Raw genomic sequence first — 8,584 nt, forward strand, 5'->3', positions numbered from 1 at the left:
AGAATTAACCAAAAGAAAATGCAGAACATGACACCAAACAATCAGATATGATTTCTAACAATCCTCTAGCTCAACTGGAAAGGAGTGTTGATTCTAGAACCCAGAATCAATTCATGGCCCCTACTATCCCAATTGGATCTATGTCTGAAGAAATCAATGGAGGAATGGAAGTTGATCAAGAGGAAACATTAGAAAATAGAGATTGGGATCCAAATAAGGAGGGGCTTCCTCATGTTTTGCATGAGTGTGCTAAGGAATAATTGACAGAACCTTCGATGAACCATGCCCCTGATACCACTAAATAATGCCCCCAGAATGTCCAAGTTGCTGAAACTTGTGTGATTAATGACTCTGACAGCAAAGAGAAGGACAAGAATAAAGTTCAACAACAGAAGAAGCAAGGGAAGCAGCAACTGGTGAATGTTGAAAATCAAAGCTATAATCCTAAGGGTGATGGGATTACTGGAATGCCAAGGGAAAGTTCTAATACTACATATACTGGGATTAAGAATGTGGCTACAAAGGAGAGGACGGTTGACTGGGTTCAAAGGATTTTTTCTACACACAATAAAGTCCTTAATGTTAATATAAACCATTCATGCCAAGAGATACCTTCTCAAACAATGGTTGAATCACCTAAGTCCACTGATAGTGAATCTGGGGAGATTTTATCCAATGTTGAAGGTGTTATGGTGGGTGTATAAGCTACAGAATAGATTGGTAATGTTGATGCAGAGGTTTTACATGATAAAGTAAGGTCAGACATTCAAACAATTGGTGACAAGACTCTTGAGACCAATGGAACAGTAAATCAAGAAATTACTGTTAATATCGAACCTTCTCTGGAGTTGCAGCAATCCTTGCGCTCTGGAGATCAAAATGCAATTGTGATCAAGGATACACATGGAGAAGAGACTCAACATGCTATGATACCCCATCAAGCAGGTGCAATTGAGCCAAGTCACATGATATGTACTTCTGGGATTTGGCAGCCACTCCACATTCAGCTCAGCATTCCTCTTAAATCTTCAATGCAAGTGTTACATGACCTTGTAACACATAATGTCACACATATGGAGATTAATCAGGCAATAGGTGATCATGAGAACTATGAAGAAGAAGGTGATGATGAATCAACAATAGGAAACTTTAAGGCAGTAGCAAGGGAAGCAGATTTATCTCCTAGGGCTGGAGATAAGAGTGGTAAAAGGGAAGGAAACAAGTCCAACACAAAGAGATTTATCTACCAAAAAGAATCCTACCTAGAACGGAAACTTCAACTACTAAATGATGATTAAAACATTAATCTGGAATATAAGGTCTATGAGAACTCAACAAGACTTTCATAGGGTTATTAATATGCGTAGGGAGCATGCTTTCTTCATCATTGCATTAATAGAACTATTTCAAAATGCTGGGCAGATTCAGATGTACAGGAGAAGATTAGGAATGGAGTAGACTATGCAAACATAAATGGCAAAATTTGGTTGTTCATGGATAGTACTGTAGAGTGGGAATTGGTGATAGATACTAAGCAGCAGGTCACTATCAAGGTCTATCATCAAGGCATTGGAAAGCACATAATTATGACTTTTGTCTATGCTAAAATGTTCCTTACTTGAGAGGCTACAATTGTGGGACAACTTGTACAATCTGGCTAGTGACATGGAATTGCCTTGGGTAGTTGGTGGAGACTTCAATGTTGTTTTGAGTGAGGAAGAAAAGATAGGAGGACTTCCAGTTTACCCACCAGAATATGGAGACTTTATATTTTGTGTAAACTCATGTGGACTGTTTGATATTGGTTACAAAGGAAGCCCATTTGCATGGTGGAGTGGAAGATCAAATGTTGACTGTATTTTCAAGAGGTTGGACATGATATTAGTGAATTTCCCTTTCCAAACTCTTTTCCCTAACATTATCATGGAACATCTTATAAGAACTGGCTCAAATCATGCTCCTATGTTGATGAATTGTGGAGAGAATGCAGCACAGTTTGTGAAGCCTTTTACATTCCTTAATTTCTTGATAAAGAATGACACTTTCAAGGATGTAGTTATGCAGAATTGGGTGGCAGACTTCATTGGAGATCCTTTCCCCATGTTCAAGCAGAAATTGAAAAAGGGTGAATATTGCACTTTCTAAATGGAGTAGGCTGACATTTGGAGATATATTTAAGGAGCTGGCAATTAGGGAAGATATAGTCAAAATCAAGGAGATATTGTTTGAGGAGGAACCAAAAATTGACAGCAGAATTATCCTCCAAAAAGTTCAAGTAGAATTGAAAAGATACTTAAGCATTGAGGAGCAACACTGGATACAAAAAACAGGTATGACATGGTTTGCAGAAGGGGATAGAAATACTAGATTTTTTCACAACCATGTCAATGGCAAGAGGCAGCAACTACAACTTAAGAGGATCCAGAATGGATATGGAGTGTGGATTGAAACACATGACCAATTAGCCAAGGCAGAAGTAGACTTCTTTCAAAATCAGTTTAGTTATGCGGGTGATCCTACAAGATTTGATCTTCTACATAATGTTCCTTCTCTGGTGACAATGGAGCTATGTACGATGCCTACTATACAAGAGGTTAAGGAAGCATACTTTGCTTTGAGTGGGGATAATGCAAATGGACCTGATGGTTTCACTGGAATCCTTTACCAAGAGTGTTGGGATATAGTAGGTGAAGACATCTTTAACATGGTGCAAATATTTTACAGTGGGGCTTCATTACCAAAATCAGTAACTCCTACTAATCTGCTGCCAAACAAATCTTTGGTTCACACATTCTCAGATTTAAGACCAATAAGTCTAAGTAATTTCATTAACAAGGTGATCTCAATTTGATTTACTCCAATCAATCTGGTTTTGTTACATCTCGCGTTTTCGTATGTTAAAGTTCCATCTTCAGTTAATTGACATAGACTCGGTGGTGTGATTTGCTTGAGGTTATAAGCATTTATGCTATTTATAACAAACAATAAGTAAGTGCCGTGAAAGATAAAGAGTAAACGAATCAAATAAAATGAGTTTCGTTGAAAGTTGTTGATTTGGGATAAAATACGGTACGAGCCATAATACCCATTATTTATGGACTAGTGCTATACAAGGTACTACATAACCATGATAGTAAGGTGTACAAGGTATGTTAAAAGTGAGTAGTATTTTAAGTAAGTTGAGACAATTCTTATTATGTGGATAATTGGTTAATTATTGGATAGTGGAATATTACCTAATTAATTAGCCCAACTTCGATCGATGAAGGTGTTACACCCTATATTTTCGTATGTAAAAATGCGTCGTAAGCAAACTAATGTAGGACAAAAAAATGAGATAATATTTAAAAGTATATAAAGTAAGTTAATCATGTTACCTCTGAGGTTACAAATATTGAAGATCATGAACAACAAGTACAAAGAGGGTTGGACAGTTCAGAAGCTAAAACAATTAAATAAAATAATGTTTCATCGAAAGTCGACAAGTTGGGAATGTTATAACATGTACCTTTGGGGTGAGACTAGGGTGATTAACATGATAAAGAGATTATGTTATGATTTATATTAGTCGTATTACATCCGTGTGTTATGTTTTTAAGTCAAGCGAGTTGTGGAACAAAAGTCGATGAAAGTCATCACAAGTTACATTCATAAGTTTTACTGAAACTTTGGGTCAAATGTAACTGCAATTTTCTCCCAATATACTTAGAGTTATGGTGTGTTCCACCCATCAAATTAAAGATCTATGAGTCTATTTTCCAACGCATTAAACCATTTGTCAATACGACATCGGAGTAGAGAGATATGTGCATTTTTGCGATACTGCGCAAGCTGCTAGGTGACAAGTAGGTGTGTCACCTACTTGCTTAAATGAAAGCCCAAAAATGGGCCATTTCGGGTCGTCCAAAGAGGCCTTTTAAGGGCCTATTTTCTTCATATATTAGACTTAAAATAGAGCATAATAACCAGACATAAGCTCTGCAAAGAATCCTCCCAAAAATTTCCCACAAACCCTAATTGATTTTCTCTCCCTTTCAAGTTCCAATTGGAGGTAAAACTTAGAGTTTGAAGAACCAAGATAGGAGCTGAGTTATCCAACAAATAAGGTGAGTTTACTGCTCTCTTTCATCCATTTTTTCTTCTGTAAATTCATGGTAAGTCGTTCTATACTTGTAAGAACTCACGGGATGGTGATCGGAAGCCGTGAGTTCGAGTTATTCACTTGTAGCGGACTGTTTTGTGGACTGTTTTGTGTTGCTGTTGGGCTGCGTGTTTTATTACTATTTTGTGGAGTTTTGGAGGAGGAAGGGGGTTTATAAACACCATATAAATGTAGGGTGGTTGGCTGGTCGTTCGTCATAACATTTTCGGGTCGTTTGACACTACTACGGTGGTCGTTTTGTGTACGAAGAGATTGGGGTGTGTTGGGCTGTTTTGTAGTATTTGATGGTGTATATAGGGCTGGAAAATGATGTATATATGTTGTTATTGTTCTATCCTTGTATTGTTGGTGTTATCTTGAAGTTGGAGGAAGGGCATATTATAGGGGAGATGCTGCCCGTTTTAATACAAAATAGGTTTGTCGTTCGTTGTGCGATAGTTGTACCTTTCGTAACTTAACGATAGTATTATTATCATTCTTGTAGATTAAGGTGCGAAGAGGTGAGTTCAACTTGGTGATTGAAAAGATTGTGATAAGGTATGTTAAGGCTAAGCCTTCCTTCATTTTGGCATGATCTCGTAGCTACATGTGTTAGTAATGAGACAAAAAGAGAAGTTCATATTCATGAATTTATTCACACTATTCTAGTCTCATAAGTTACAATATTATTCCTTATCGAGACTCTATATTCAATTTTAGTATTGTCTTCTTTCAGTCAAGAGAGCAGCAAGCCTATATATACAGTATTACAGTATTTTCATTACCATCGAGCTATAATCGATGGGCAGGCCCCTATTGGGCAACCTCTGATCAGATGGAAAGTTATATACCGAGCCTACTATGGCCGAGCGCCTATGAGCGAGCCCAGCATGGTCGAGATACATAGCCTAGTATGGCCGAGCGCCTATAAGCGAGCCTACTATGGCAGAGCAGTTATATATATCGAGCCTTATAAGGCCGTACAATTATTTTACTTACTATATTGAAGGAGTTGAGTCAGTATCAGCAGGTAAGTATATCTCCAGATCATCTTTGACTCCCAGTTAATTTCAGTTATCATATTATCAGTTCAGTTTCAGATTTCAGTTATTTTATTGCCTTACATACTCGGTACATTATTTCGTACTGACGTCCCTTTTTTGGGGGCGCTGCATTTCATGCGTGCAGGTTCAGACAGACAGACGGGTAGACCTCCTCAGTAGGTGTTTTCCGAGTTCCGCCTGATCGGTAAGCTCCACGTCTTTCGGAGTTGCCAGGACTAGAGTTTTGTGTACATCTTATGTATATCTGTATATATGTTATGGGTAGGTCGGGGCCCTGTTCCGATCACAGTACATCTATCAGTAGAGGCTTGTAGGCATATCCTGTTGGTTAGTGCATTATGTTGGGTTTGTATAAATTGGTGGTTTGTCAGCTGTAGTAGCTATGACGGCCTTGTCGGCCTAGCTTTATATTGATATTTAGTTAGTGCTAGTTTCCATTCAGTTTTATATTTTGCTTCGCAAATTGTCTTGCAAGGTGGCCCCATGGCCAAAGTATGACATTATGTGTTCAGAGTCCCTTAGTCGCAATTTGGTACGCCAGGTTAGGTGAGGCACGGGGTGCTTGTCTCGCTCCTAGGTTCGGGGCGTGACAAACTTGGTATCAGAGCAGTTCTGTCCTAGGGAGTCTACAAGCCGTGTCTAGTAGGGTCTTGTTTATAGATGTGTTGTGCACCACATTATATAAGCAAGGAACTACAGGGCATTTAGGAGTTGGTTACACTTCTTTGAAATCTAAATCGTGCTATAGAACTGAGTTATAGGAAATTTGAATTAAACTTATGTGTTGGTGTTTGCATGCACAGATGACGGTGACTAGGAAGACTACGGCTAGCCAGAGGAGAGATACAGTAGTAGGTGAGGGGACCAACAGGGTACCCCCAGTAGATGGGGCCCAGTCTGAGGCTCAAGGGGAGACCCCTACTCAGCCATTACCGGCTCCTCCACCAACTACGGAGATTCCTAGGGAAACCGCACATCCAGTTCCCCCTCCACTTCCATCAGATCAGGACTTAAGGAGTGCGGTGCATTTGTTGACACAGTTGGTAGCTACCCAGCAACATGCTAGGGCATCAGCTAGTGCAGGAACTTCTGAGGGGTCTGGGAGTTCAAGGGTCCGAGAGTTTATTGCTTTGAGTCCCCCAGAGTTCACGGGGACAGATCAGAGGGAGGACCCGCAGGATTTCATAGATCAGCTTCACAGGATCTTTCGTGTTATGCATGCCACGGAGAAAGAGGCAGTTGAGCTAGCAGCTTTTCAACTCCGAGATATAGCCATCCTTTGGTATGAGGGATGGGAGAGGTCCAGGGGACGTGATACACCTCCAGCTATTTGGGAGAATTTTTCAGATGCTTTCCTTGACCAGTACTTATCGCGGGAGATCCGACAGGCTCGAGTCGATCAGTTTCTAGCCCTCAAGCAGGGTAATATGAGTGTTCGAGAGTATAGTCTCCGTTTTGACTCATTGGCCAGATATGCACCATCCATAGTTTCTACTATGCGGGACAGGATTCACAGGTTTATAGCAGGGTTAGCCCCAGAGTTAACCGAGGCATGTGCCACCGCTGCATTGCAGGATAGTATGGATATCTCCCGGATTCAGGCATTCGCCCAGAATATAGAAAGGGGTAGGCGTCGGCAGCAGGGTACAGAGAGGGCTGAGCAAGGGCAACGTAAGAGGATGAGATTTCCCAGGTCTCAGGAGCAATCTCAGGGTAGTTATAGGACCCAGTACTTCGGACGGCCACCTAGGCCTCCGCCACCTCAGTTATAGGGTTACGGGTATGACCACTATACTCAGTCAGGACCAAGTGAGAGCTCACGGGCGTCGGGTTTGCAGCGACAATGAGGTTCTGCGCAGACATGGTCATTTCCTCCGCGGTGTGACATCTGTGGTAGAGGACACTTGGGTCAATGCCGAGCAGGTTCTGATGCTTGTTATACATGTGGGCGTCCGGGGCATATGATGCGAGATTGCCCAAATAGAGATTCTGGGGGAATGGCACAACCAGCGAGTTCAGCAACAGGATCGTCTATGTCCGTGCATCCTTCAAGGCGTGAGTCTCAGTCTTCGGCTGGTAGAGGTCGAGGCAGAGGTAGAGGTTCCAGTTCAAGTGGTAATCAGAACCGTATCTATGCTTTAGCGGGTCGACAGGACCAGGAGTCTTCACCAGACGTTGTGACAGGTATATTAACCATTTGCTCTCACGATGCTTATGCTTTGATAGACCCAGGATCTACTTTATCGTATATTACCCCATTTGTCGCGAGGAAGTTTGGTATAGTGCCTGAAATACTAAGTGATCCTTTTGCGGTATCTACACCGGTCGGAGAATCGATTATTGCTAGACGGGTTTACCGAGGTTGTACGGTGACAATTTGTAGTCGTCAGACCTCAGCTGACCTAGTTGAGCTAGAGATGATGGACTTTGATGCTATCATGGGCATGGACTGGTTGGCAGCTTGCTATGCCACAGTTGATTGCCGAGCAAAGGTAGCCAAATTTCATTTTCCGGGTGAGCCAGTCCTTGAATGGGTAGGTAATACACCAACACCCAGAGGTAGGTTTATTTCCTATCTGAAGGCGAGGAAAATGATCGCAAAAGGGTGCATTTATCATATTGTGCGAGTTAGAGATGCAGATGCTGAGATACCTACACTTCAGTCTATTCCCATAGTCAAAGAGTATGCAGATGTGTTTCCAGATGAGCTTCCAGGTATTCCTCCAGAGCGAGAGATTGATTTTAGCATCGATTTGCTTCCAGGAACTCAACCAATATCCGTCCCTCCGTATAGAATGGCACCTGCCGAATTGAAGGAGTTGAAGGAGCAGTTAAAAGATTTGCTGGAGAAAGGTTACATTAGGCCCAGTACCTCACCTTGGGGTGCACCGGTACTATTTGTGCGGAAGAAAGACGGCTCGCTGAGGATGTGTATCGATTATAGGCAGTTGAACAAGGTAACTATTAAGAATAAGTATCCACTTCCAAGGATCGATGACTTGTTTGATCAGTTGCAGGGAGCTGGATGCTTTTCCAAGATTGATTTGAGGTCGGGGTACCACCAGGTCAGAGTTCGGGAAAAAGATATTCCGAAGACAGCCTTCAGGACCCGATATGGCCACTTCGAGTTCCTTGTCATGTCCTTCGGGTTGACTAATGCACCCGCTGTATTTATGGACTTGATGAATAGCCTATTCCGGCCATTTTTAGATCTGTTCGTGATAGTATTTATTGATGATATTCTGGTTTATTCCCGTTCAGAGGATGAGCATGCGGACCACCTGCGAGCGGTACTCCAAACCCTCCGTGATCGTAAGTTGTATGCTAAGTTTTCTAAATGTGAGTTCTGGTTGAAGTCTGTAGCATTCTTGGGGCATAT

The sequence above is a fragment of the Nicotiana tabacum genome, chromosome 21, assembly GCF_000715075.1.
Source record: "Nicotiana tabacum cultivar K326 chromosome 21, ASM71507v2, whole genome shotgun sequence".
Taxonomy (NCBI): Eukaryota; Viridiplantae; Streptophyta; class Magnoliopsida; order Solanales; family Solanaceae; genus Nicotiana; species Nicotiana tabacum.